This window comes from Eptatretus burgeri, chromosome 2 (assembly GCF_056783735.1).
Source record: "Eptatretus burgeri isolate ZD-2024b chromosome 2, Ebu_testis_v1, whole genome shotgun sequence".
NCBI lineage: Eukaryota > Metazoa > Chordata > Myxini > Myxiniformes > Myxinidae > Eptatretus > Eptatretus burgeri.
In genome coordinates, this window is record NC_140962.1 from 67,910,087 (window position 1) to 67,936,859 (window position 26,773).

At 45.5% G+C, this 26,773-nt stretch overlaps 1 protein-coding gene across 5 annotated transcripts in view; it reads left to right on the top strand.

Annotated features, from left to right (window-relative positions):
* Window positions 1-3,092: 3,092 nt before the first annotated feature.
* LOC147032227 (uncharacterized) overlaps window positions 3,093-26,773 on the top strand; it is a 105,312-nt gene continuing 81,631 nt past the window's right edge. For 2 of the 5 annotated variants that reach the window (XR_015055094.1, XM_085869613.1), the window contains exon 1: window positions 3,095-3,655. The gene's annotated coding sequence lies outside the window, so the exon portion shown is untranslated. Of the gene's footprint in view, window positions 3,656-26,773 lie in introns of all 5 variants that reach the window. The other 3 variants (XM_085869614.1, XM_085869616.1, XM_085869615.1) reach the window with 3 other exon arrangements.

The following is a 26,773-nucleotide window of genomic DNA, read 5'->3' on the forward strand; positions in this document are numbered from 1 at the left end:
TTGAAAAAAAAATTCATCATCATGTACAGAGCTATCATTGTTGCATTTACATTTTCATTCAACTATCGTTACCGAAGGTGCATGGAGGTTATGTTTTCACCCCTGTTTGTCTGTCTGTCTGTGAACAGGAAAGTTATGTCTCAAAAAGTTATGGATGGATTCGGACTTGGTGGAAAACCTAATCTGATGCGGCTCTGGCCGATCAGTGGGATACAAAACATTAACTGTTCAGCCTGGCAGAGGTATGTGCTCTTCCGAGTGCTGTTCTAGTTCTCTCCCGTCTTGCCTTTCCTCATGTGCATTACTGTTCCATTGCCTGTGCTTTACATCATTCTAATGTCCTTTCTTATTTTGCTAACGTGGCAGTCTTGGAACTGTTTTTGCAAAACATTTAATGCTGTTCTGTTATGTCTTCACTTGCTTATTTATCACCTTATTCCTTGTGTGTGCTCTACAATGAGCATTTCTCTTGCAAGAAAGAAAATCAAAAAGTCTGTTTGTTATCTTGCCAAAACTAAGTTTTTGCAAGATATGTTAGTCAGCTTGTATGTTTTTGTTTATTTATTTATTATTTATTTTTGTTTGTCTATAATCACGTATAAAAAATTCTGCAGAGCACAGTTATCATTGGAAATTTTTGTAACTTCACATATCAGAGGCCTATAGAGGTCTCTTTCAGCGCACAAAATTTTGAAGGTCAAAGGTCAAGGTCACTTTGTCGCAAATCAGGGGAGTCGACGAAACCCTTATTTTTTGAGTAATTTTGATCGGATCGTCTTCAAACTTCATGGGAATATAGTTCATGGTCTGGCGCTCAGCTGATTAATTTTTGGTGGCGATTGGCCTTGACCTTCATGTTTTTTATATTTTTATCTTGCCAAAACGAAGTTTTTGCAAGATATGTTCATCAGCTTGTATGTTTTTTTTTTATTTTTATTTTTTTGTCTGTAATCACGTATAAAAAATTCTGCAGAGCACAGTTATCATCGGAAATTTTTGTAACTTCGCATATCAGAGGCCTATAGAGGTCCCTTTCAGTGCACAAAATTTTGAAGGTCAAGGTCACTTTGGCACAAATCAGGGGAGTCGACGAAACCCTTATTTTTTGAGTAATTTTGATCAGATAGTCTTCAAACTTCATGGGAATATAGTTCATGGTCTGGCGCTCAGCTGATTAATTTTTGGTGGCGATTGGCCTTGACCTTCATATGTTTTGTTTTTGTTTTGGGTCTGTAATCACGTATAAATCACTCTGCAGAGCACAGTTATCATTGGAAATTTTTGTTACTTCGCATATCAGAGGCCTATAGAGGTCCCTTTCAGCACATAAAATTTTGAAGGTCAAGGTCAAAGGTCAAGGTCACTTTGTCGCAAATCAGGGGAGTCGACGAAACCCTTATTTTTTGAGTAATTTTAATCGAATTGTCTCCAAACTTTATGGGAATGTAGTATATGGTCTGGCTTTCAGCTGATTAGTTTTTGGTGGCGATTGGCCTTGACCTTCATGGTTAGCGCCTGAGGTCAAACATATTTGACCCCAAGGTCAAATTTTCAAGTTTTAGGAACCATATCGTGTAGTACCTCAAATTGAACACCTCGATGAGTGCTTTCTAGATATGTCAAGCTTGAGACATTATGACGTCATTTGGTGACGTTATGAGGCAAACACATATTTTTCATGGTTACTCTGTAGAACGATTCTCATCGGAATCTCTCGTCGGCAGATATTCCTCAAGGAGTCGCTCCTGGTGGATAGCAGCTCTGTTCACCTCAGTGTGACCTTAAAGAACTCACACGTGGTCACCTTTTGGCAAGATACGGGTCACCCTAAGGGTGACATTGGTTTTATTTGTTTGTGAACAGTATTAAGGAAAAACTCCTGGACGGATTTCGACGAAACTTGGTGGGGGGATTAGGTATGGTCCAAGGATCATGCCATTAGATTTTGGACTTGGTCCAAAGTCCAATATGGCTGCTATGGCGGCCATTTTGAAAAAAATATTTGAATTTTTTTTTTTTTGCATTTATACATGTTTTAAGTGATTTCCAACCCCCCCCCCCCCAAAAAAAAAATTTGTTAGAAAAAAAAAAGTTGCAACTTTTTTTTCCAAAAATTTCGATTGTTTTTTGGGGCATTTCTAAATGCGCGTCGATCTAGTTTAGTTTATTCAATCGTGGTTCAGTGTAGTCTGATCCGTTTTGACCTTCAATCAATAGAATATCAGGTTCACTTAAGTGACCCAGCAGTATTGGCGGCGGAGGTTTTGCACTCTACGGAGTGCTCCCCCTCTAGTTTTATATATGTATATATAATATTTATATACCGAGCGTAGTGGCGTGCGCCTGCAATCCGGCTACTCGGAGGCTTGGGTTGGAGGATCGCTTGAGGATGGGCGCTCTGCGCTGGGCCGTGCTATGAGAGGGTGGAGGGCAGCCTGGAATCATGGCAAAACCCAATCCTTATCCCTGTGTCATAAGAGGCGACCAGGGTTGCGTCAGGAAGGGCATCCAGAGTAAAACCTGTGCCAAATCAGTATGCGGATCATAACAGATGATCCGCTGTGGCGACCCCTAACGGGAGCAGCCGAAAGAAGAACAACAACATATATAATATTTATATAGTTATATTGTTATGGATTTCAGAATCGGATCTGACGAATGCAAACAAACATTTAGGTCCTCAGACATTTATTTTCATAAATGCATATCCAAGATAGATCCATCCCCTTGTCTTGTGGGATTGTAACTTTGATGTGTTGGAGAAGGGTATAGAACAGATTCCCTTTCTCATGGGATGGCCTTTTTCTCTTTACGACACTTTCCTGCATGCGAGCCGTTAGCCGTTCTCCCAACAGAGGCTCGTTCTACCCCCTTTCCCTCGGTTGACTTGGAGGTTGGCATCGGGACACATTGGCTTGGAGGTGGACTATTTATTTACACTTTGGACTTACAGGACGTTTGATTAAGCACACTGCAGGCTTTTCCTGAATGGTTATTCTGACTGTCAAATATGGCTGTAGATCATTTACCTCACCCACATCTCTTTCATTGATGCTCAACACCAACCTCTTTCACCTACGTTGATGTCCACCTTTTCACATCAACGTTTGATGCCCCCATTTGGCAGCTCTATGGATGCTGGCTTGCTCTTGTTCGTGTCAAGCTGAACGAGGAAGGAATGATTGTGAGATTGATGGTTGGAAGTGGAATGCAGCGATGTGCCAATAGGCAAGGTGGATTTGGCTGAAGTCTGCTTGAGGCTCTGCCCACACTGGTCGCCTATACAAAGGACAGGAGGACTGTTTTCCTGTCAGTTGGTTGGTGAGCTGGTGAGTTGGTGACAGCCTTCCAGCCTTACAGTCCTGACCACTGGTGACAGTTGGTGAGTTAGTGACAGCCTTACAGCTTCTTACAGCTGTCCATTGGTTACAGCTCCTGATAGCTCCTGACGGTGGGTGACGGTTGGACCATTCCTGCTGGTTCTGCTCAGGACCTGCTCTTGGCGTACCTGATTCTTGGTAGTGACGACGTGACGTCGATTGGTGTTTGAGCCTGTTTGCGCGTGGGTGCATGACGAGGCAGGGTGCTGGCAGTGGGCCAAGGCATGCTCACACATTTTGGACATTTTATTGGAATGCCGACGACTTCTGCCTTGGTAAGCTGAGACCGGATTTATTTCCCCCCCTGAATGATCTGCTGGGTACCCTTGTCTTGTGTTTAATCGATAAGTCAGGCCTAATGATAAGTATCTGCTCTTTGAATGTTTTTTTTTCTCTCAATGCATGTTTAATTCTATTTATTTGAGATTATTTTGGTTGATTTGAATTCACCTATTTTCACCACAAAAAAAATTAAAAGTTCTTCAGTTTATTTATTTTTTCTTTATTAATAAATTCCTTGTTGACGTTTCAACCTGTCCGTGCTTGTCCTTTTCTTCCATTGATTCAGCATTGTCCAAACCTAGATAGACTGGGAGGTAGTTCCTAAACAAATTTACCTGTCATAGTCGGCATGCACCAGAGGTAAATGCTCAGCCGCCCTACTTAATATCTAATCAAGACAAGATTGGTGCATCGCCGAAGGCATGTCCCCCATTCAGGAAGCCACGTGACCTCTAGTTAAACGGCAAATTAGACGGTGGATACTGGAATTCATGGTTGTAAAGCCACCCACCATACCACAAAGTTAATTGTGAGTGGTGGCCCCAGGTCCGGCTCTTCCGAGGAAAAACGGGGATTAACCCCCTCATAATACACTCGTTACCCATGGCTGGGCATACACCAGCTACACTCGGTATATTATATATATTGTATATATCAGGACCCTGACTTTTGTGGGGGATACGTTCCAGGACAACCCCGTGAATGTTGAAACCACGAATGTAGGGCCATTGTTTCAATGGGAAATGGAGGAGGGGGGGGGGGAAAGATTCTGGGGATTTTCCGACCCAGGAAAAATCCACAAATGTCGGATTAAAATCCGTGAGTGTCAGGAAAAAATCTGCAAGTGTTTTTTCATTGTTACATTGGAGACAAGGAGGATAACGTTATTGGTTCATGAAAACGGATGCAAATAGCGACACCACCAAAGTCGGCGAATTGGTACAATGGCGACAAGAGGGACAGCATTTTTGGTTCGCAGTGGTTTCTGGGTCAAAGCGGAAAGTTTTTAAACTTTAAAATGTTTTCAATCACGAATGCATAATTACAGCTTCATTAAAGATGCTTACAAATAAATTTTAAAAAAAACAATATACAAGCCCGAGTAACGGGATGAGAATGATGGCGATCCAAGATGTGGATAAATTATGCACCATACAGTAAATCACGTGTGCATTGTGGGTTGCTTTTTGTCAATGTGGGAGGGGTGAGTATTCTGCACATTGTTTGTGGGGGATTTTTTACAGGTAATGCTATCTTTGGCAGCTGATGATAGATGTGGTGAGCAATGTCATTGTGTAATTAGTCCGCATGTAGCTAGCTGCTAATTACACTAATAGATATGCTGAACGTTTCCATTCTTTAACTCATAGGACAGGACATCTTTCCTATCTGCAGGCAGATTATGTTGAGCATTTTGAAAATGTAACAGCTCAGGTGGTGCTGTTTGTTTGTAGCAAGATGGTGACTTACACGAAGATGCACTGAATGTTTCCATTCTTTAACTCACAGGACATGACATCTTTCCTATCTACAGTTAGATTATGCTGAGCGTTTCTAACATGTAACAGCTCAGATGGCACTGTTTGTAGCAAGATGGTGATTCACACTAAGATGCGCTGAATGTTTCCATTGTGTAATGTCCATATGTGGCGACCTGGTAATTACTGGATACATCAATAGATGCTGTTAGTGTTTTAATTCTGTAAGTAACTCACGGGGATGGTGGAGCGGGGAATGTCGTGTTACACTGGTGAGACAGCCCACAAAACTATGCTTATCCCGCAAAGTTACAATACAGTACGTTCAGTACCGTATGTTTAAAGTGCACATCGTGAGCCGTCCCGAGAAACTATGTTTATCCTGCAAAGCTACAATACATGTACAGGAAGCAGGACGTGTTCATGGCCAATGGAAGATAAGTTTTTTGCGTACGTACAGTATTGTGCTGTACGTACATCCAGCTGCTTTGTTCATGGCTTGTGGAAGATATGTTTTAGAACTGTTATGCTCGCGACTTGTGAAAAAAAAATTGAAACTTGGCAGATGGCAAGTACTCATCATGGAGAATAAGTAATTTTTATGATGTCATAGGTACCTTTGTTATAAGCCTGGTGTTGGCTTAGTGGTTAGGGTGGTGGCTTGGGATCCCAGGATCCTGAGTTCAAGCCCCATTGGCTGCTGAATTAACACCAGGGGGTTGACTCAGCCTGTCATCCTTCCGAGGTCGTCGAAATGAGTACCAGTGTACTGGTCCCGGTGTATGCCCCGGTTAGAATAGGTGTACCATATCCCTGTGTGTCGTAAGAGGCGACCAGGGTTGGGGTCATGAAGGGCATCCGGCCATAAAACATTGCCTCAAGAAAAAGCCCAACCCCTGCATAGCAGGGAAAAATGGCTGTAAAAACGGTCATTATTTTATTATAGGTACCTTTGTTATGATGTCATAATTTAATATGTAGAATGCTACATCTGATCAGTACGAAAATTTTTGTAGGTCATTTAGGGATAAAATGGTCCACAGAAAAAAAATTGATGATGTTATCGGTCACGTGATGTGGCAGCCACATTGTTTTTTTCAAAAAAAAAACTTCAAAATCTTCTCTGAAATGGCTGAACAGATCGAGGTGAATCTGTACACGTATGTCCGCCTATCCATGAGGAACAAAAGTTTTATATATATATATATATATATATATATATATATATATATATATATATATATATATATATAATGGCATTGGAAGTCACATGGTTTGGTAGCCATATTGGATTTACCCTAAAACCGATAAAAAAAATCTTCTCCACAACGGCTGGACAGATCGAGGGGAAACTTCACACAATTGTTCCCCAAGCATTGGGAATACCAGTGTATTCATGAATAATTGATGTCACATGGTCTGGCAGCCATATTGGATTGAGCGAAAATCTTTTTTAAGAATGCTCTCTTCAACTGCTTCATCAATCGATGTGAAACTTCATAATTATGATCTAGTTGTGATGTGGAATATATATTTTATATCTCACCCTCATCAGACACATGGTGTGGCAGTCAGAATTATTAAATTTTTTTGATCTGGGTCCTTTTTGAGATTTTAATTTTTTTGAATAAAGCTTACTTAGCTGTGCCTAGATGGGTTTGATGATAGAGGAGTAGCAGCTGCAATGTGCATCCCATCCAGGTTCCTCCAAATGACTCCATCTTGGTTTTTGTTTGGGTTCCTTCTGATGACTCCAATGCAGGACTGTGCCTATTTGGTCTCCATTTGATTTGAATTTAATTAATTTAAATGCCATTCTAAATTCAATGGAATAATAATAATCAACATCGTGGGTCAGTGTCAGGTATCCAATCAAAGCATGGGTGCATAAAAGCGGGACGTCTTGGTACCCAGTAATCACTGCCAGCAGATATAAAGTGGCAGTTCGAGTTATGTCTCTTTTTTATTACATAACACACCAGTACACAAATGCCGCACAAAATATACTACACAAAACAAGTCCTGGTGAGGATCTGCAATCTCTGATTGCTCGTTTTCATGTTTTGTCTTTGATTTTCTTTGCTGTGAAACTTATCATTTAATAAATAGATGCTGTCACTACTTTGGGGAAATGGGACTCATTAGTCTTGATGCTCCTCTTGGTGAAGGAAACTCTGAATCCAAATCCACTGCTGCCTTGCAGTTCAGGTTTTTGTAAACCAAAAGCCAATGTCTTATCAGGATATGGCAGTAATCCTTTTTAAAGGAGGTGGCCTTTGCATTTGATAACGCATTGGCCACCCTTGGAAAATGATGTAGTCCCCCATTTTATCCTCCCGATCAGGGTGATGTGAAGCCATGGAAGCAGGTGATGGATGGCCATGGAGGCAGGTGGCACATTTTTCCAGTAATGGCTGCATGGCCTTGATGCTCGGCAAAGGATTATCTTCTGGAGAAGAATGACTAGGATGACCCATCTAATATAGAGACTGCCCGGAAGAAGGCAGTGGAAAATCACTTCCGTACATTTCAAGAAAACAATCATGATCAGAAATCTTAGAGATAAAGCTATGGTACCTGATGACTCCCCAGGTTTGAAAGCAACCAAATCGCTATTGGGGAAGAGCAAAGTGCTCTGATGAGTAGGACGAGCCATTATGATGGGGCTCAATCAAAGCCACAAGGAAATCCAGTCGCTGAGGTCCCCAAAACTGAAAATCAAACTTTGAGCTTCTTAAACGTTCAAAAATTGGAACATGTAATGTAAGGTGAATGGATCAGGGAGAGTTTGATGAAAAAAAAGAGAGAGATGGAGAGGACAGAAACTGAAATTTTGAGGATAAGATAACTTAAATGGACTGGTTTGGGGCAGTTTCAATCTGATGATTACAGTATTCTTTTCTGGTCCAGAAGTTTGTAAAATAAATAGTGGCAGTGATTTGCAATAAAAAAACAGCACAGTCAATATTGGGATATAACCTAGTCAATGATAGGTTAATATCAATAAAGTTGGCAGGACATCCAGTGAACACCACCATCATTCAAATACACTCCAACTTCTGCAGCAGACGAAGTAAATGTGGAGGAGTTTTATGGAAAGTTGCAGGAACTGGTAGAACAGGTGCCCAAAAGAGATGTTTTGATAATTATGTGAGACTGGAATGCAAAAATTGGAGAAGCAGGAGCACCAGGGATTACAGGAGAGCATGGATTTGGTACCCAAAATGAGTGAGGGGAGTGATTACTGTAGTGCTGCATGGAGAACGAGTCATAATTGCAAATATATGGTTCAAATAACCAAAGCATAGACTGTACGCATGGACTTCACCTGATGGGAAACATAGAAATCAGATTGACTACTTTCTAATCAACAGAAGATGGAGAAGTGCGATGCAATCTGCCAGACCCAGCCTGTAAGACGGATTATGAACTCCGTGTGACAAAATTCTGAGTCAAATTGAGAAAGGTGAAAAAAATCAAAATATGACCAGATATGACCTTGAAAACTTGTTTAAATAATATGTGATAAAGGTTTCAAAAATCGTTTTGCAGAGCTGGACTTGGTTGACAGAATGCCAGATTAATTGTGGCAAGAGGTTGAAGACATTGTACGCGAGAAGGTCACTTGGTAGAGCGCATACCTCTGCCATATCATGCCTGATCCACGAGAACAGATCGGGCCCAATACATTTTTAAAATATCATGCTATACAGTACTATATCGTTTTTGGCCCTATCTCTCAATGGTGAAGAATCACTTTAAAAATTCTAGTGGCCGGATCTGGATCCGGATCTTCACCAAAATCTAATCAGTTTGTCCTTGTCACACGCTGAACCTGTCCACAAAATTTCATCCGAATCCGTCAATAACTTTTTGAGATATCCTGCACACAAACAAACAGACAGAAAGAGGTAAAAAGATAACCTCCTTTACCTTCGGCCAAAAACATCCAAAAAGCAAGCAGAAGGAAGAAGGCTAAATGGTTGTCATAAGAGGAAATAAATATTGCATAAAGAAGAACAGAGATGAAAACCAAAGGCACATCAAGAGAGGTCATTAAGCGACAAAATGCTGACTTCCAACAACAAGCTAGGAGAGAGAATAAAATATTCCAGAGGCATCCAAAGAGATAGAAATTGACAACAGAGCAGGAAAAACAAGAGATCTTTTTTTAAAGATCAGATTAATTATTATTTTGTATGCAGCCTGTGTCTGCTGATTGTTTCATTGCTTGGAGCGTGGCTGTGCTGCTGATGCCGTGACCCCTGTTTCCAGTAAGCTGGTACTCATTTCACTGATCTTGGAAGGATTAACAGGCTGAGTCAACCCCACCTGGTGTTAATTCAGCAGCTGACAGGGCTCAAATTCAGGACCCTAGGATCCCAAGCCAACCACCCTAACTGCTGAGCCAATAACAGGCTTAAATATGTCTCATGAGAAGTCTGTACACAAAACAAGTTTCCATAGTAAGAACAGAGTTTGGAGAGACAGAATGGTTTGGGATTGGAAAAGGGTTTAGACAAGGATTCATTCTCTCTCCTTGTTCAATATGTGTCGAGAGTACATCAGGAGGAAGTCAAAATTTTATGACATCGAGGTTTGAGTCAGGATTGGAGGAAGACATATCCACAATACCACTCTGGCAGAAAGTAAAGAGGATTTTATGAAATTGCTGCAGACAGTGAAGAAGGACAGTGAAAAAGAAGGTAAGTGGGGGAAAAAAAAGATTAAAATCTTGTCAACTGAGATTGGGAGACGATCATGTGGAAATTGTGGAAAGTTTCATTTCCCGGATTTGAAGATTGATCAGAGAGATCACAGGAAAGTGGAAAATATGGAGGAGAAATTAATATACAGTTAGCATTGGGGAGAACAGCAATATCAAAATTAACAGGGATTTGGAAAGGCAAAGATGTGACACCACAAACCAAGAGAAGGCTGGTGAATGCTTGTATTTCCAGTCACAATGTATGGTCATGAACAGTGAAAGAGAAAGAAAGGAAGAAGATTGACAGTTTTTAATGTGGTGTTCGAGATGAATGTTAAAAATTCTGTGAACTACAGGAAAAACAAACAAATCGGTACTTGAAGGAATTAGACCACTTGGTACATTTGAAACACTGATGCTAAAACAAACGGTCATACTTTTGACAAACCATACTTGCAGAAAACGAAAGTTTGGAGAAATCATCCATGCTGAGAAGGGAAGAAAAGGAATAGGCCTAGACCTTGCATGTGCTGGATGAATTGGGGAAAGGATGCAAACAAGCTGTGTCTGCCAGAGCTTTAGGAAGCAGTATAGGATAAGGATGTTTGGAGAAATCTGATCATGAATGTCACCATAAGTGAAACACGACTTGACGAGATAACGAGATATATACTACAGTGCCTTCAGAAAATATTCAAACCCCTCGACTTTTGTCACATTTTGTTGTGTTACAGCCTGAATTTAAAATGGATTATATTTTTTTAAAAATTTCACCAATCTGCACAAAATATTCCATCACGATGAAGTGGAAACGTTGTAAGAATTTTTTACAACTTAATGAAGAATGAAAGGCTGAAATGTCTTATATCATTAAGTATTCAACCCCCTGAGTCTGCTATTTCAAAGCACCTTTGGCAGTGATTACAGCTTCAATTCTTATTCGTTATGTCTGTACCAGCTTTGCACATCTGGATTTGGGGATTTTCTCCCATTCTTCCTTGCAGATTTGCTCAAGCTGTGTCGAGTTGGATGGGGAGCATTGGTAAAGCCGCTGTCACACCTTGACATTTTAGCCAGTGTATGGCAACGTATCAAAATGTATATAAAACGCTGGCGTACGCTGAACTATTGATGTTTTTTCCAGTTTTGGGTGTATTCATAAGGAGTTGGACGTATGCATAACATATTGGTAACGTACACACAACGTTTCGATAACATATAGATAACTTATACCAACGAATGCTTAGCGTGTTGTTGGCGTTCACAACCTATGCCCAACGATAGTCTAACTTATGCATAGTGCGCGGCAGCGTATCACCGACGATCACGTGGCGTAGCCTATTAAAAGGCTGCGGCTCGACGATTCAAATCATAACCGCAGTAGACATCGAAGTGTCAAGCCGCTGTCACACCTTGACGTTTTAGGCAGCATATGCCAACGTATGAAAAATTTGCCGAATACGCTGGCACACGTCGAATACGTTATTAGTAAGTTTTGGTTACGTTAAGAGCACGCTGAAGCACACTGGCGTACGTCGACAAATTTTAAGCATACTGAAAATCTTTCGACGTATGCCAGTGTATGACGCACACGTTCCGCATACGCTGGCCATAAGTTGTAGGCACGTTCTGCGATCGTTGACACACATCGGCACACGTTACTTGTAAGTTACTGATAAGTCGAAACACGTCAGGGTAATGTTTAGCGTACCCAAAACTTATTTCTAACCTATGAGTAACATGCTTTGAACCTATGTGTAACGTATCTCCAACGCATATTGACGTATGTAGATGTATTTGACGTCTTCCGGACGACCACAGAACTTACTGAACGTGTTACTAACTTACAGCTACTGTACAATGGCGCATTGGCAGCGTTTAGGGGAATTGGTATATAAAATTGCGGTTCACACAGGAGGAACCCGTCAGTGTTCCAGACTCCATGGTTTTATTTTTTCTTTTTTTCTTTTTGTTCTTCGGCATGACGGTGATGTTGACACTTCGATTTCTAGTGTGGTTATGATTTATATCATTGAGCGGCAGCCTATTGATTATATTATATTATAACCACACTAGAAATCGAAGTGTCAACATCACCGTCACGCCGAAGAAAAAAAAATAAAAATAAAACCATGGAGTCTGGAACACTGACGCTAAACATTACCTCGACGTGTTTTGACTTATGAGTAACTTACAAGTAACGTATGTCGACGTGTGCCAATGATCGCGTAACGTGCAAACAACTTATGGCCAGCGTATGCGGAACGTGTGCGTCATACGCTGGCATACGTCGAAAAATTTTCAGCATGCTTAAAATTTGTCGACGTACTCGGCATACTATGACGTATGCCAGTGTGCTTCAGCGTGCTCTTAACGTATACAAAACTTAGCCATAACGTATTCGACGTGTGCCAGCGTGCTCTTAACGTATACAATACTTACCCATAACGTATTCGATGTGTGCCAGCGTTTTAGACAAATTTTTCATACGTCGGCATACGCTGGCTAAATCGTCAAGGTGTGACAGCTGCTTAAACAGCAATATACAAGTCTTTCTTCAGATTCTCAATGGAATTCAAGTCTGGGCTTTGGCTGGATCACTCAAGGACTTCCAATTTCTTGTTGTGAAGCCATTCCATTGTTCCTTTGGTTGTATGCTTGGGGTCATTGTCATGTTTGAATGTAAATCTTCGCCACAGTTTAAGGTCTTTTGCACTCTGAAGCAGATTCTCCTTAAGGTTTTGCCTGTATTTCACTCCATTCATTGTTCCCTCCATCCTGACAAGTCTCTCAGCCTCAGCCTCTGAAAAACATTCCCATAACATGTTGCTGTTGCACAATAGGGATGATGTTAAATGGGTGATGAGCTGTGCCCAGTTTCTGCCAGAAGTAGTGCTTTGCATTCAGTCCAAAGAGCTCAATTTCGTCTCATCAAACCACAGAATATTTTGCCTCATGCTCTCAGTCATCCACATGACTTTTTGCAAACTCCAGGAGTGGCTTTCATCTGGCCACTCTCCCATAAAACCTAGATTTGTGAAGCATTGCATAGATTGGTGTCCTTCCGGCAGGTTCTCCCTTCTCAGAAAAGGAACTCTGTAGTTCTGTCAGAGTGGTCATTGGGTTCTTTGTCACTTCCCTGACTAAGGTCCTTCTTGCTCAGTTGCTCAGTTTGGTTGGACGGCCAGTGAGAGGAAGCGTCTAGGTAGTTTCATTAACCTTCCATTTCCTAATGATGGAGCTCACTGTGCTCTTGGGAACTTTCAAAAGACTGTAAAATGTTTTATAACCTTTCCCAGATCTATGCCTCTTCACAATTCTACCTCAAAGTTCTAGGGATAGTTCCTTGGACTTCATGATAGAGTTTCTGCTCTGACATGCACTGTCAACTGTGGGACCTTATAGAGAAAGGTATGTTTCTTTCTAAATCATGTCCATTCAATTGAATTGGCCACAGGTGGACTCCAATTAAGTTGTAGAGACATCTCAAGGATGATCAAAAGAAATTGGGTGCATCTGAGCTCAAGGGATGAATACTTATTGGCTCAAGATATTTTAGCTTTTCATTTTCAAATAATATGCAGAAATTTCTAAAAACATGTTTTCACTTCTTCATGATGGCGTATGTGGTGTAGATAGGTGACAATTTTTTTTAAATTCAATCCACTAAATTGAGGCTGTAACACAACAAAATATGACAAAAGTCGAGGGGTGTGAATACTTTCTGAAGGCACTGTGTCCGATCTGATGTGATATACTAGGCGTTACTGAGTGTTGGTGCTGCCGAAGCAGTTTGTTGGGAAGGGTCATTATGGGTGGTTTGCCATCCCTCTTCCAGCAGAGGTTAGGGGAGGAATTTGTACATATCCCTGGCACGAGCTTGCCTACTCTTGGTGAAGGACACCGTGTGATCTTTCATGTCCGCCAACTAATACCGGTAGATGAGACGCCAGTTTAACGTCCATCCAAGGGATTGCAAACATGTTGCGCTGCATAAAGTATCCAAGACAAGCTACACAAGATAAGCCCTTTGTTATTTATATGTTAACTGCTATTGGGTTGCATGTGGTACATGCTTGGGAGCCTCAGCGGTGCATGTTTCTGTCCACACTGTCCCTGATGACTTGCCAACAAGTGACAAAATAGAACTAGTGGCTGAGGAGGCATGCAGCATTGGAATTCTCATGTATATGCAACTCGTGAATGTCTGCAGCTGTCAAGAAGCTCAGGTAGGTTTTGAAACGGCAAATGGCTTACTTTGTATAGCTTTTCTTGGTTGCTTGATGCAGCTGCCTTTGGCTGGAAAAGCATGGGGGTTCATTTATTTGTAATCATAGCCACGTGGGGTAATTGATTAGGGAAGAGCTGATTGGTTGTTCCTTCCAGTAACACGTGACAGACATGTTTGGGTCTTATTTTCATATATTGTGTGTATGTATATATATATATATATATATATATATATATATATATATATATATATATATATATATATATATATATATATACACACATATTATAAAGCTCATTCGAACCACTGACTCACTGATATAAAAGATCGGCACCTGGGTGAAAGATTAGCACCTGTTGAAAGCTGAAATTGTCCGTGCCAATGGACATTGAATCCGATACGTCGGGAAAAATCACAGAACTGTCGGAAAGCATCCGTAAATGAAAGGATAATACATGAAAATAAATAAATCAGTGTCAACATATCATCACACCATTTGAAAGCCTTTATCCCTGAGCAGGGGTCAGCTTTTTGCAGGCACCAATTGTTATGATGATGATATGCTAGGTGGTCATATTTGAGCCATCGTTGAATATTTAATCAATAGTCAATAGTTGTGTATTAATCAGCTGTCAGGATTCAAACCTTGCTTTAAAATGTTGCTTTAAATGTTCCATGTTGCCCAACTGTTTTTGCACAGCGCCCAACTGTTTTTGGACAGCCTTTATCACCCTTCCTGTTTTTCTGCGGCTGCGTGCCCTTGGAGGGAACTGTTCCTTCAGTGTATGCTGCCCACACATTCCTATTCTTAGTCATCACTCGAGTTTCGCCTTTGTTATCAGCATGTGCCAGTGTAGGAGTGTAGGAGGCTTGGAAAGTCGTTAGTTTGCAAGATAAACTGTTGGGTTGCATATCTGAGAATTGTGTTGGCAGCTTGGAAACTGTTGGGTTGCATTTCTGAGAATTGACCGATTCAACTTCCCCTAGAGCCCCAAGGGAGGGGGGAAAGAAGCCCAATGCCACATTTATTTCTTTATTTCTTTATCCCTTAGCACACACTTTTAGTCCACACCCAGTTCTGCTTTTGTGTGATTATATATATGATGGTTTTGAAGCATAACCTCAATGTGATTCGGAGGCGCCCGACTGAAGAGTCGTTGAGTCACATTCCGCATGCGTGTGGTCTTCGGAAATAAAACGTGTAATTCGAGGATCCTCATCCGACTCTGTCATCTTACTCGGCCGGGTGGAGAGTCATAACAATTGGCGATGAGGATGGGATTCGACTGATGCTGGCGGTGCGGACGGTGGGACTCCGCTTGATGTACAGCGATCGCAAGGGTTCAGCTAAAAGGTACATGACAATCGCACGTAGGGCACCTAAAATAGGGAGCCCCAGTTAGACGAGCACTGTACACTTGGTGGGCAGCGCCCCGCCGGACGCAGCTCCAGGATCTGCTCGAATCAAGAACTGTTGCGGTAAAAACATATGAGGTGATTCGAATGTGGTTTGTCTGAAGAGCACAAAGGGGGGGGGGAGGCTGGCAGGCAGTGTTTGTGGAACCTGGAAGGGTAGTGGATAAAGGTATCCGTGTGAAATAAGGAGGGAACAGGTTGGAATCCTGTACCATAGAGAGGGAAGGTTGGAGGACTTCATTGGGATTTGAGGCTTACGGCGGTTGTTTGAAAGGGATTTCGGTCCCGACGTAAAAGGAGAAGCGATTTGCAGCTATTAGGCGGTTGATAAGATAAGAACAAAAGTTGGGGAATATATCTTCAAAGAACGAGAAGATACCAAAAGGAACAACATTGAAAGTTATCAGTGACAAATATGGAATCAATAACGTTAAGGGAATACAGGACTGGGTGAAGTGGACCGCGGGGAGAAAAGATCCCTTTCCGCTGACTGGATCCTTAGATCCAAAGATATTGAACACAGTGAGTAATGCGCTGACAGAGGGCAAAGCAGGAGGCCCGAAACAAAGTGGACAACACTGGAAAGCATTGGCCGCGTGGCTAACGGAGTCGCAAGTCGAGCAGAGCATAGGCGACTCGGACTAGAAGGGACTGTGAACCAACGAAAAATGCAAGACTAGGAACGACAAGGGAAACTAAAGCAAGCGCTGGACCAGCTAACGGAAGTTAAGACACAGGGAGAGGACAAACAGAAGGAACTGGAACAAACGCTAGTGCAGCTGACGGAGGTCAAGATACAGAGTGAGGAGAGACAGGAGAAGTTGAAGCAAGCGTTAGCACAGATAGCAGAAATCAACGACGACGTGGACCGAAAGACGACAACACGACTATGGACGACAAAAGGAATTTACCCCGTCTTTGGGGTGGACGGAACGAGAGGAGGGGCCGACATTCACCAGTTCCCCATGATGCAAGCAGCAGGGGGAGGTTGGGTTTGGAGATCATGGACCCCACAAGACATTAGGGGAGTAAAAGCTAGCATGGAAGAATGCAAAAAGAAAAACCCTAGAAGGGCAATTCAGATATTACACGACCAGATAAAAATGCAGGGGGCAACCAGTACGGACATAAGGTTTATCTGCACTGCTGTGCTGCCCAGCGCGGTTTGGAGCCCGCGTTCGACAGGATGGGGCGTCAAACGAGAAGGAGAGGAAGATACCACTTTAAACCGATATTACCCAGAGGGAGACGACCGAGATGCACAGGCAGTGTACAGGGGTAGGGTACAAGCCCTGATGGAAGAACTTGCGACGGAGATGGCCCCAAGGGTAATGGATTGGCAGGCAATACAGGATGTTACACAGAATCCCAAGGAATCACCTGCGGAGTACAAAGCACGACTGTATGAAAATATCGAGCTGCACTCGGGATTTCATAACATAGCACAGACGCCCCTCCATTTCCTGAACACTATGTTTGTAGATGGACTGTGCGACGAAGTAAGGCGAGAGGTGAAGGCGGACATGCCAGGGTGGAAAACGGCTGAAGTGGATGCTGTGTTTGAAAGGGCGAGGCAAGCCTGGCAGACTATAAGAGAAGAGGAACGGAGGGGAAAGAAAGATGCCAAAGCTCTGGTTATAAGAAACCTCGAATTGAAGAGCCGTAAATACGAAGAGAGGGAAGGAAGGCCTCACTGGAACAATCCAGATTGGGAACCCCGGTATGAAGCCGAACGGGATCAGCGGAGACCTTGGAACCAAGAGAATGAGCTGCAAAGACAGGGAGAATGCTTTAACTGCGGTAAATACGGGCATTGGAGCCGGGAGTGCAAGGCACCGCCTCAACAATGAGGCTGGGGCTCACGGCCACCAAAACAGCAGGAGAGACCAACGGCGCTCCCTGGAGAATATGAGAGGCGAGGGGAAACAGCGGAAAGAAACTATTGACATGAGGACACCGTGGTGGCTCCGCAAAGAGAAACGCGGAATGTAAGGGAATTGACCACGACCTTAAACGTAGAGGGGAGACAAGTAACATTCCTGGTAGACACCGGGGCCACCCGGTCAACACTAAAACAAGGAGAGATAAAGAACCTGCCACTCTCAGGCGAGTCAGTGAGTGTGGTGGGGGTTTCGGGACAGAGAGAGGATATCCCGATTTCGGACAAATTACGAATTGAAGTAGGTCCCCTGCGGGGAGAACATGCATTTTTGGTAGCTAAACACACCCCGATGAATTTGTTGGGAAGAGATTTGTTGTGAAGAATGGGATGTACGATAACGTGCAGGCAAGACGGAGTCTTCATAGATGCTCCGCAAGCATTGCAAGAGGAAGTAATGACCCTCATGATGACCGAACTCGGAGCGGTAGTTTATTGGTTGCGGATTGTGTCACAAGAGGGGAGAAATAAGCTGACTAGGGATTGGGAAAGTGCGAAAAGATTGCGGGATGTAGAGGAATGGTTGCGTAGCAACTACATTGAGTTGAAAGAAGTGGAACTGCCTTTGCACTGTACGGTCTATTATGATGAAACAGGGCAGGATTTTGATTACTCGGATAGGGTACATGAACATAACACCGCCACACGCACTTTGATGACAACCGCTTTGTGGATTGGAAAAGAGGGAGCGGAAATGGAGGTGGAGCTAACCGCCAAGGAACACGAGCTAATGAAGCACAGAGAAGGACTTACCCCGCACGTCTCAATGGCGGTCAGGAAAGGACATAGTGCCAGAGAATTGGGAAGAATGATGACCAGATTGAGATGCGCCCCGGAACCACTAGAAAGGGATAGTGAAACCCAGAGCACTTTACAGGCAAGCCAACAGGGGGATGGATGGAAGGTATGCTTGCCTGATCAGATTTTGACATGCATGCTAGAAAGACACGAGATGAACAGCGAAAGGCCCCGCCGCCAGGCCAACAGAGAAACGAGAACGGAGGAAAGATTACAGGAAGTACCTGTCGAACTATGGACACGACATCCGAATGATGTGGGCAGAGTGCTAGCCGCAACGCCCGTGTCCATCCAGATAAAGGAGGGGATACCCCTGCCTCGAGTGGCTCAATACCCATTGCGCAAAGAGGCAATAGAGGGAATCGCTCCGGTGATAGCATCGTTATGCGACCAAGGGGTGATAATACCTACCAAAAGCCAATGTAACACACCAATCCTGCTGGTGGAGAAGCCCGGGGAAACAAATGGAGGTTCGTACAAGATCTGCGGGCAGTGAATAAGTGTGTGAAAGCGTCCTTTCCCGTGGTGCTACACCCTGTTACGATACTGTCAGGGGTGCCGTCCACTGCAACGCACTTTTCCGTGGTAGATTTGTGCTCGGCGTTCTTTAGCATACCGCTAACCAAGGAGTCGCAACACTTGTTTGCCTTTAGCTACGACGGACAATACACCTTGACTGTACTTCCACAGGGGTTCTGTGATAGTCCAACGCTCTTCTCGCAGGCTTTGAAGGAGGACTTGGAGGACATAGAGCTCCCGGAAGGATCAGTAATGATACAATATGTGGAAGATCTGTTGGTATGCTCGGACAATCAAACGAAATGTGAAACGGACACTGTAGCGCTGTTAACAGCTCTCGCCCGAAAGGGCCACAAAGTCAGCAAAGACGAATTGCAGTTCTGACAGCCAAGAGTGACGTATTTGGGACATATACTGGAGCAGGGACAGAGAAGCCTCGGAGCTGAACCGGTGGAGACAATCCTAGAGCACCCAAAACCCACTACATTGCGACAATTACGGCGGTTCCTCGGGATGACGGGGTACTGCCGGCAGTGGATACCTGATTATGCGGTTCGGGCGCGATCACTGTACGACATGGTAAAGGAGGTGGAGGGGGATAAGATCTCCTGGACGAATGGTGCGAACAAAGACTTTGAAACATTGAAGCAGGCCTTATCAAAAACACCAGCATTGGGGCTACCAAACTATGATCTTCATTTCACCCTATTCGACCACGAAAGAGAAGGGTTCGCCCAAGCGGTGCTGACGCAAGAACACAGAGGAAAAAATAGGCCGATTGCGTACTACAGTAGTCATTTGGACCCGGTCGCCGCCGCCTATCCCGGGTGCTTACGGGCAGTAGCAGCAACGCAATATGCAGTAACCGCAACAGCGACGCTGGTTTTGGGTTCTCCTCTGACCGTGAAAGTTCCGCATGATGTGGCGGCGCTGATACGACAAAGCATGACACAACATATATCCGTGGCACGGGCAGTTCAACATGATCTGGTACTTTTGCAGGCAACCAATATAACGATCAAAAGATGTTTGCCACTGAACCCAGCCTCCCTAATGCCAACGGGCGATGAGGGAGAGGCACATTTGTGTGAACGAGTGCTAGTGGAAGAGACAAAGGCGAGGCGCGATCTACAGGAAGCCCCGATCGAGAATGTGGAATTGGAACTGTTCGTAGATGGAGCGGCGAGGAAGAACCGATGGGGAAAAACAATCGCTAGTTTTGCAGTATGCACCACAAGCGCCACCTTGAGGAAACAATTGCTACCAAAGGGATTTTCAGCCCAACAAGCTGAGCTGGAAGCGCTAATATGCGGATGTGAGCTGGGTGCGGGTAAGACATTGAACATATACACAGATTCCAGATATGCCTGGGGCATCTTACATGACTCCGCCGCCATTTGGACCTTGCGGGGCTTTAAGACGTGCTTCAAGACGTTATTCGACATGGGGACCTGATCAAACGACTAATACGAGCAGCACAAGAGCCGCAGCAGATTGCAGTGATTAAATGCAAAGCTCACACAGGAGGGACAGATAAAGTGTCAAAAGGCAATGAAAGAGCAGATTTAGCGGCAAAAGCAGTGCTCGATGAGGAGGAGGCGAACCCACAACCGACAACCGAACTCTACGTGGAGCAAATGGTAGACGGCCCACAAACGCAAGAACAGCTAAAGGACCTACAGATCTCCGCAACTATGGAAGAACAGGAATCATGGAGGCCTCAAAGGGCGGAGGAGCTCCTTGTGAGCCAACGGCCATCCATATCTAGTGCCCACCTGTGTCTGCAGACGTCCTCCTGCAGTTGGGTTACTTCTTATTAGGAGGTTGGTGGCAGGATTTGCACTCCGGCCACCGTAAAAAAAACCCTTCATTCCGCAAAACGCAAAAATGCAAAAAAATCTGAAAACCCACTCCGTGGGAGTACCTCCTGTGCAGCTTCCCTTCGCAGGGCAGCTCACCGGATGACGGGATTGGGGCAAAGCCTTCGGGACAACCAATCTTTGATGATCGGAGGGAAACCACGGGGTAACATCCCTGGGTCAGATTGCGGGAGAGTGTGTCGGAGTGGTGCTGAGGTGTCGTCCACCAGACGGCGGTCTCCTTGGGTTAACCTGAGGCGGTCCCTTCGGGTGGGTGCCTGGAATGTCCTATCCCTAAGAGAGGATGATCACCTGTCTCTGTTATCATCTGAGCTCAAGCGTTTGGACATCGGGATTGCAGCTCTCTCTGAGGTTCGGAGACCGGATTGCGGCGAGATAATGGTGGGTGGTTACACCTTCTATTGGTCTGGTCGCTCTGATGGTTACCATACCCAAGGAGTTGCTGTAGCTGTGTCCAATAAGCTGACCCCAATGATAATTGAGGTAACACCGGTCAACGAGCGTATTATGAGATTAAGGATTCGTCACTCCTTAGGTGTCATTTCCCTGGTCTCTGTTTATGCTCCGACTGAGGCGAGTGATCTCACCGTGAAGGATGCATTCTACGCCACACTCGAGTCTGTGGTTGATCAGTGCCCCAGACGAGATACACTTCTAGTCTTGGGGGATTTCAATGCATCGACTGGAACTGATAGGGATGGTTATGAGGTGTGTGTTGGTCCCCATGGGTCAGGAACTATGAACCAGAATAGCAATAAGTTCCTTGACTTTGCAAGAAGTCATGGACTTAGGGTGACTGGTTCATGGTTTCAGCGCCCACAAGCTCATCGCTGGACTTGGTATTCCAACGCTGGCGGTGTGGCAAAGGAGATTGACCATGTCCTCATTGACGGTCGTTGGAGGATGATCCAGAACTGCAGGGTCTACCGGAGTGCTCAGTTCCTCAATACTGACCACAGGCTTGTTGTAGCAACTCTAAAGCTGCACCTTAAATCCTGGAGAATGGTACCATCCCAGCCTAGGCTGGATGTTGCCAAGCTCAGGGATGAGAGAGTAGCTGAGGAGTTTGCGAACAGGCTGAGTGGATACTTGGGGGGTCTGGGTGCTTTGGGGGGTCCTGAAGAGTTGTGGAGCGCCTTCAAAACCACCGTCCTTGATGTTGCCGGCGGATGTCTTGGAGCTCACCGCAGGACAAAGAAGAATTTTGTCTCTCAAGGGACACTGGATACCATTGACCAGAGTCGCAGGGCCAGGCTGAATGGCAGAGCTGAGCTGTTCAGGGAGCTGAGGCGTAAAACTGTACGTGCACTGAGGGTGGACAAGGAGGCCTATGTGCGAGGAATCTGTGAGGGGGTAGAGCATCACCTGTGGACAGGTGATTCTCGTCCCGCTTACAGGGAAATTCGCGCATTACGTTCATCCAAGCCCATCCCTCGGAGCACTGCAGTTCGAGCAGAGAGTGGTAGGCTCTTGACAGAGGAGTCTGAAGTGAAGGCCCGCTGGGCCGGTTACTTTGAGCGGTTGTACCAGGCTGATCCCCCAGCTGTCGAGTTGGACGTCAAGGGTGTTACAATCCCTGTTGCTGACCCTCGAATCAACTGTGGTCCACCTTCGCTTGTGGAAACACGGGCTGCGGTGAACCAGTTGAAACAGGGCAAAGTTCCAGGGATCTGTGGCATCCATGCCGAACTTCTCAAGGCTGGTAGAAATGCTGCACTCGTGTCGTTGCATGCAGTTTTGTGCTTTGCCTGGAACACAGGCATCATCCCAACTGACTGGAAGAGGGGCCTTGTTGTCCCTCTCTGGAAAGGGAAGGGTGATCGCCAAGACTGCAACAACTACCGAGGGGTGACGCTGCTCTCAGTGCCGGGCAAAGTCTTTGCTCGGATAATTCTTGATAGGGTTCGCCACCATCTGCTTGAGCACCAGCGTCCAGAGCAGTCAGGCTTTACACCAAAGAGGTCAACGATTGACCGTATCCTTGTTCTTCGTGTCCTCACCGAACGCAGATGAGAGTTTCGGCAGGGGTTGCTTGCAGCCTATGTTGATCTCTGTAAAGCGTTCGATTCAGTGAATCGGGATGTCCTCTGGAGGATTCTTGGTCTTCGTGGGGTGCCACCAAAACTGATCGATCTGATGTCTGAACTCTACTCTGGTACTGAGAGTGCTGTGAAGTGTGGTGGTACCACCTCTGACTTATTTCCAGTTGTTACTGGAGTTCGTCAGGGATGTGCACTTGCCCCCACACTTTTCAGCACTTGTATGGACTGGATTTTAGGGAGGATGTCAGAGAGATCAAGTTGCGGTGCATCGTTTGGGAATGTCAAGATCTCGGACCTTGATTTTGGAGATGATGCAGTCATCTTTGCGGAGACTTTAGACATCCTTTTGGGGGCCCTCGAGGTGCTGAATGAGGAGTCGGAGCCGCTGGGATTACGGGTTTCTTGGGTCAAAACTAAGATCCAGGCTTTCGGTGACATCTTGGATGCTGCTGTCCTGTCTGTGTCTGTTTGTGGTGAGGATGTTGAGGTCGTGGAGAGATTCACTTACCTTGGCAGTGATATTCATGTCTCTGCTGGCTGCGAGTCAAAGGTCAATAGACGTCTGGGTCGGGCCTGGGGAGTCATGGATTCACTGGATCATGGGGTGTGGCGCTGCCGGTACCTGTGCGGGAGGACGAAAGTCCGAGTCTTCAGGTCCTTCGTACTTCCAGTCTTGCTCTATGGGTGCGAGACTTGGACTCTGACCAAGGATATGAGACGGAGACTTAATTCCTTTGGTACCAGGTGTCTTCGGAGAATCCTTGGCTATCGCTGGTCGGATTTTGTGTCCAACGAGCGGTTGCTGAGAGAGACTCGGATGAGATTTGTTACCTGCATAGTCCGTGAGCGTCAGTTGCGGCTGTATGGACATGTGGCTCTTTTTCCTGACGCTGATCCTGCTCACCAGATTCTCTCAGCGAGGGAGTCTCATGAGTGGAGGAGGCCAGTGGGCCGACCACGTGCCTCATGGTTGCAGCAGGTTGACCATCATCTCAAGGAGATGGGGATGGGCCTGGCATCTGCCTGGGGGATGGCCAGACGGACGCCCCTGGAGTACCGGCGGAAAGTGGACGCAGCAACGCGCTGTTCTGGCACATGCTCCCATACCTGACCTGACCTGAAGGGGGGTGCAAAGCAAAACACACATGGAGTATGGGTGGATGAACGAAATAGGCCGTTTGTACCTCGGATATTGCTACCGTGGCTTGTCTTCACTGCACATGCGCAGGGCCATATGGGAATAAAAGGAGTGACGGAAATTATTCATCAAACCTGGAATGCCCCAGGCGTAACGACAGCAGCAACAGAGGTGGTTAGCAATTGTGCGACCTGTGGTAGACATAATAGGAAGTATGCCGCCAAGAAACGGGGAGCACACCCACCCCCGTCTGGACCGTTTCAACACCTACAGATGGATTTCATAAAAATGCCGGCATACAAACATCACCAATATGTGTTGGTAATCGTGGATATATTCTCTAAGTGGGTAGAGGCCTTTGCCACTACCAACCAGGAAGCTGATACGGTGGCCAAACTGCTTTTACAGGAAGTAATTCCGCGATTTGGGATTCCAACACGACTATCATCGGACCAAGGAGGGTCTTTCACGGCAAAGGTGATGGCGAAGGTAGCCGAAGGCTTGGGTATTAAACAGAATCTACATTGTCCGTACCACCCTCAGTCAGCAGGGGCAGTAGAAAGGGAGAACCAAACTCTAAAGCAGACGCTTTGCAAACTCTGCGAGGGCCAGTCATTGCCCTGGCCAGAAGTGCTGCCGATAGCGCTCATGAAAATGCGAGCAACAAATAATGCCATGAGGGGGCTCTCGCCCCACGAAATAATAACGGGACGTCCTATGCAGTTACCGGCCTCGTCTCCGCCAGATATGGGAGATTGGGATTTGTCATGTATGACTGACGGAATTATGAACTATTGCAGGACACTCACTGCTACCATTAGGACTTTTCACTCACAGGTACAAGAAGCGTTGCCGATACCTGCTGGGACCCGTTACATGATTTCCAACCCGCTGAACGAGTTTGGGTGAAAGAGTTCCTGCAGAAAAACGCCCTGCAACCCAAGTGGACCGGACCCTACACTGTACTCTTGACCACGCTCTCTGCCGTCAAAGTGAGAGGTAAGAGTGCATGGATACACCACTCGCACTGTAAGCGAGCGCCCAAGGAGGCCGACGAAACTAGGGAACCGGAGGAGGTAACCCCAGCAGAGATTCCGACAGTTTCCGATTCAGGATTTTACTGAGATAGTGAAGACGACGACGAGGTGGAAGACGTGATATCTCTTCAGGACCCCCTCCACCACCACCAAACCAGGACGGAGCCGACCCGGCAAGACAGGGTGAGATAGTGTCGGGAGGCCCACTGCAGGCGGAGCTGGGCGCCCCGCCAGACACGGAGCTGGAACCTGAGCTGGGCACCCTGCCGAACGTGGAACAGGCAGGTATAGACGACAGAAACCTTGTAATACCGGAGACAACGACAGGACCTTTGACGCGACAACATGCAACTCCTGGTGCTGATGCTACTCCTTTGCGGTGGAGGCCTGTCACTAGACAACAAACTGACAGTCTCAGGCCCTGGGAACCATACACACCTCCCACACCTCGACCACGAAAGGGGAAACGGGAGTGAGTTAACAACACCTTTACAGCGAAGCAGGAGAGTAGTCCCTAGAGAAAAGGCGACAGCAAGTAAATATGCAAATTTTCGGAGAACCCATAACAAGGAGTTAGATACGGTAAGAGTCTTTTCAATTAACCGCACCCAACCTTTTTCATCAATGGTTCCACGCACACGACACAGTGAGAGGATACTGATACAACCTCAACAACTAATGGAGATACCCTGCATCCTGGCGGATGGATCTAGTGACTTGGTAGAACGACACAAGGGCCTTACAGCCATCCTATGGTACCTCGACATAGCAGAGCAGGATCTCACAGTGGCGAAGCAAGTAAAGAAGCAGAGAGGACAAAAGGGGTCCTACACCAGACAAGGATATGAATGAGGCCAGCACGCGAATCTGATAACTAGAATTCCACAGGTGCCAGATGACACCTTGTTGGAATACCAATGCCGCGTTCTTTGGAGTAACCAAACAGGACGGACTAGCTGGGTACACTTCAGCGTACACAGAAAGGGACCGCCAACAAGGCCCCCGAATACCTTTGTAGCCCCAACCACAGAGATAGCAAACATTGAGAACCGGAGTGAGTGCTGGGTGTGCCTTAAACCACCATCTGGCCTCGTGACCGGACTTCCTCTTTTCGTGCTACCATTAACCTTCTTCAATCATATAACCGGACCAGTGGAAGGACTCGAAGCTAAGACCTCAGCCCATGGTTACACACAACGGGTCTATGCAGGGAAAAATCCGAGTGCTAATGTAATGGTGGTGCCATCTCCCCTATGGGTAGGAAACACCAGGGGAGCGGTCTGTTTTACAGGACAGGGGGCAAACAGCATGGGGAAGTCAGAGTGCGAGATTCAACTTCCCCTCCTGCAATCGGCTGACCAGGAAGTCATCGCTGTTAACCCGGACACCCAGGTAGAGGAGCAAGTAACATTCACAATAAAAGCAGCCTTACATCACGATAACGGGATGATCCCGCCAAAAGGTATACACTTCGTCTGTGGAGACAAAGCTTACCCCAACCTACCAAAAGGGTGGGAAGGGAGCTGTTATTTAGCTTCAGTGTTTCCGGATAGCAGGAGTAAAACCACCTTTCACCACACTACCTCACAACCACGGTACCGACACAGCGCGTCAGGAACGATGGATCCAGAGGGATGGGTCGGTGTATCAACGCGCTTAGGGGTTATCAAAGGCACCTGGTGGGAGAAGGCTATTGGCCTTTTCATGCCACACGCCGGTACTACTATTAATAGCATTAGTGTAGATGAGCTTTCGCAAGTTTTAGAATATTTAGGTAATGTAACCATGGCTTACTATACAGAATTAACAGATATGTTGGTATCAATGCGCTATGGTAATGCAGAACAGAGTAGCTCTAGACATGCTTCTGGCGGAACAAGGAGGGGTATGCGGGATGATTGAAGGAGAATGTTGCGTCTGGATTC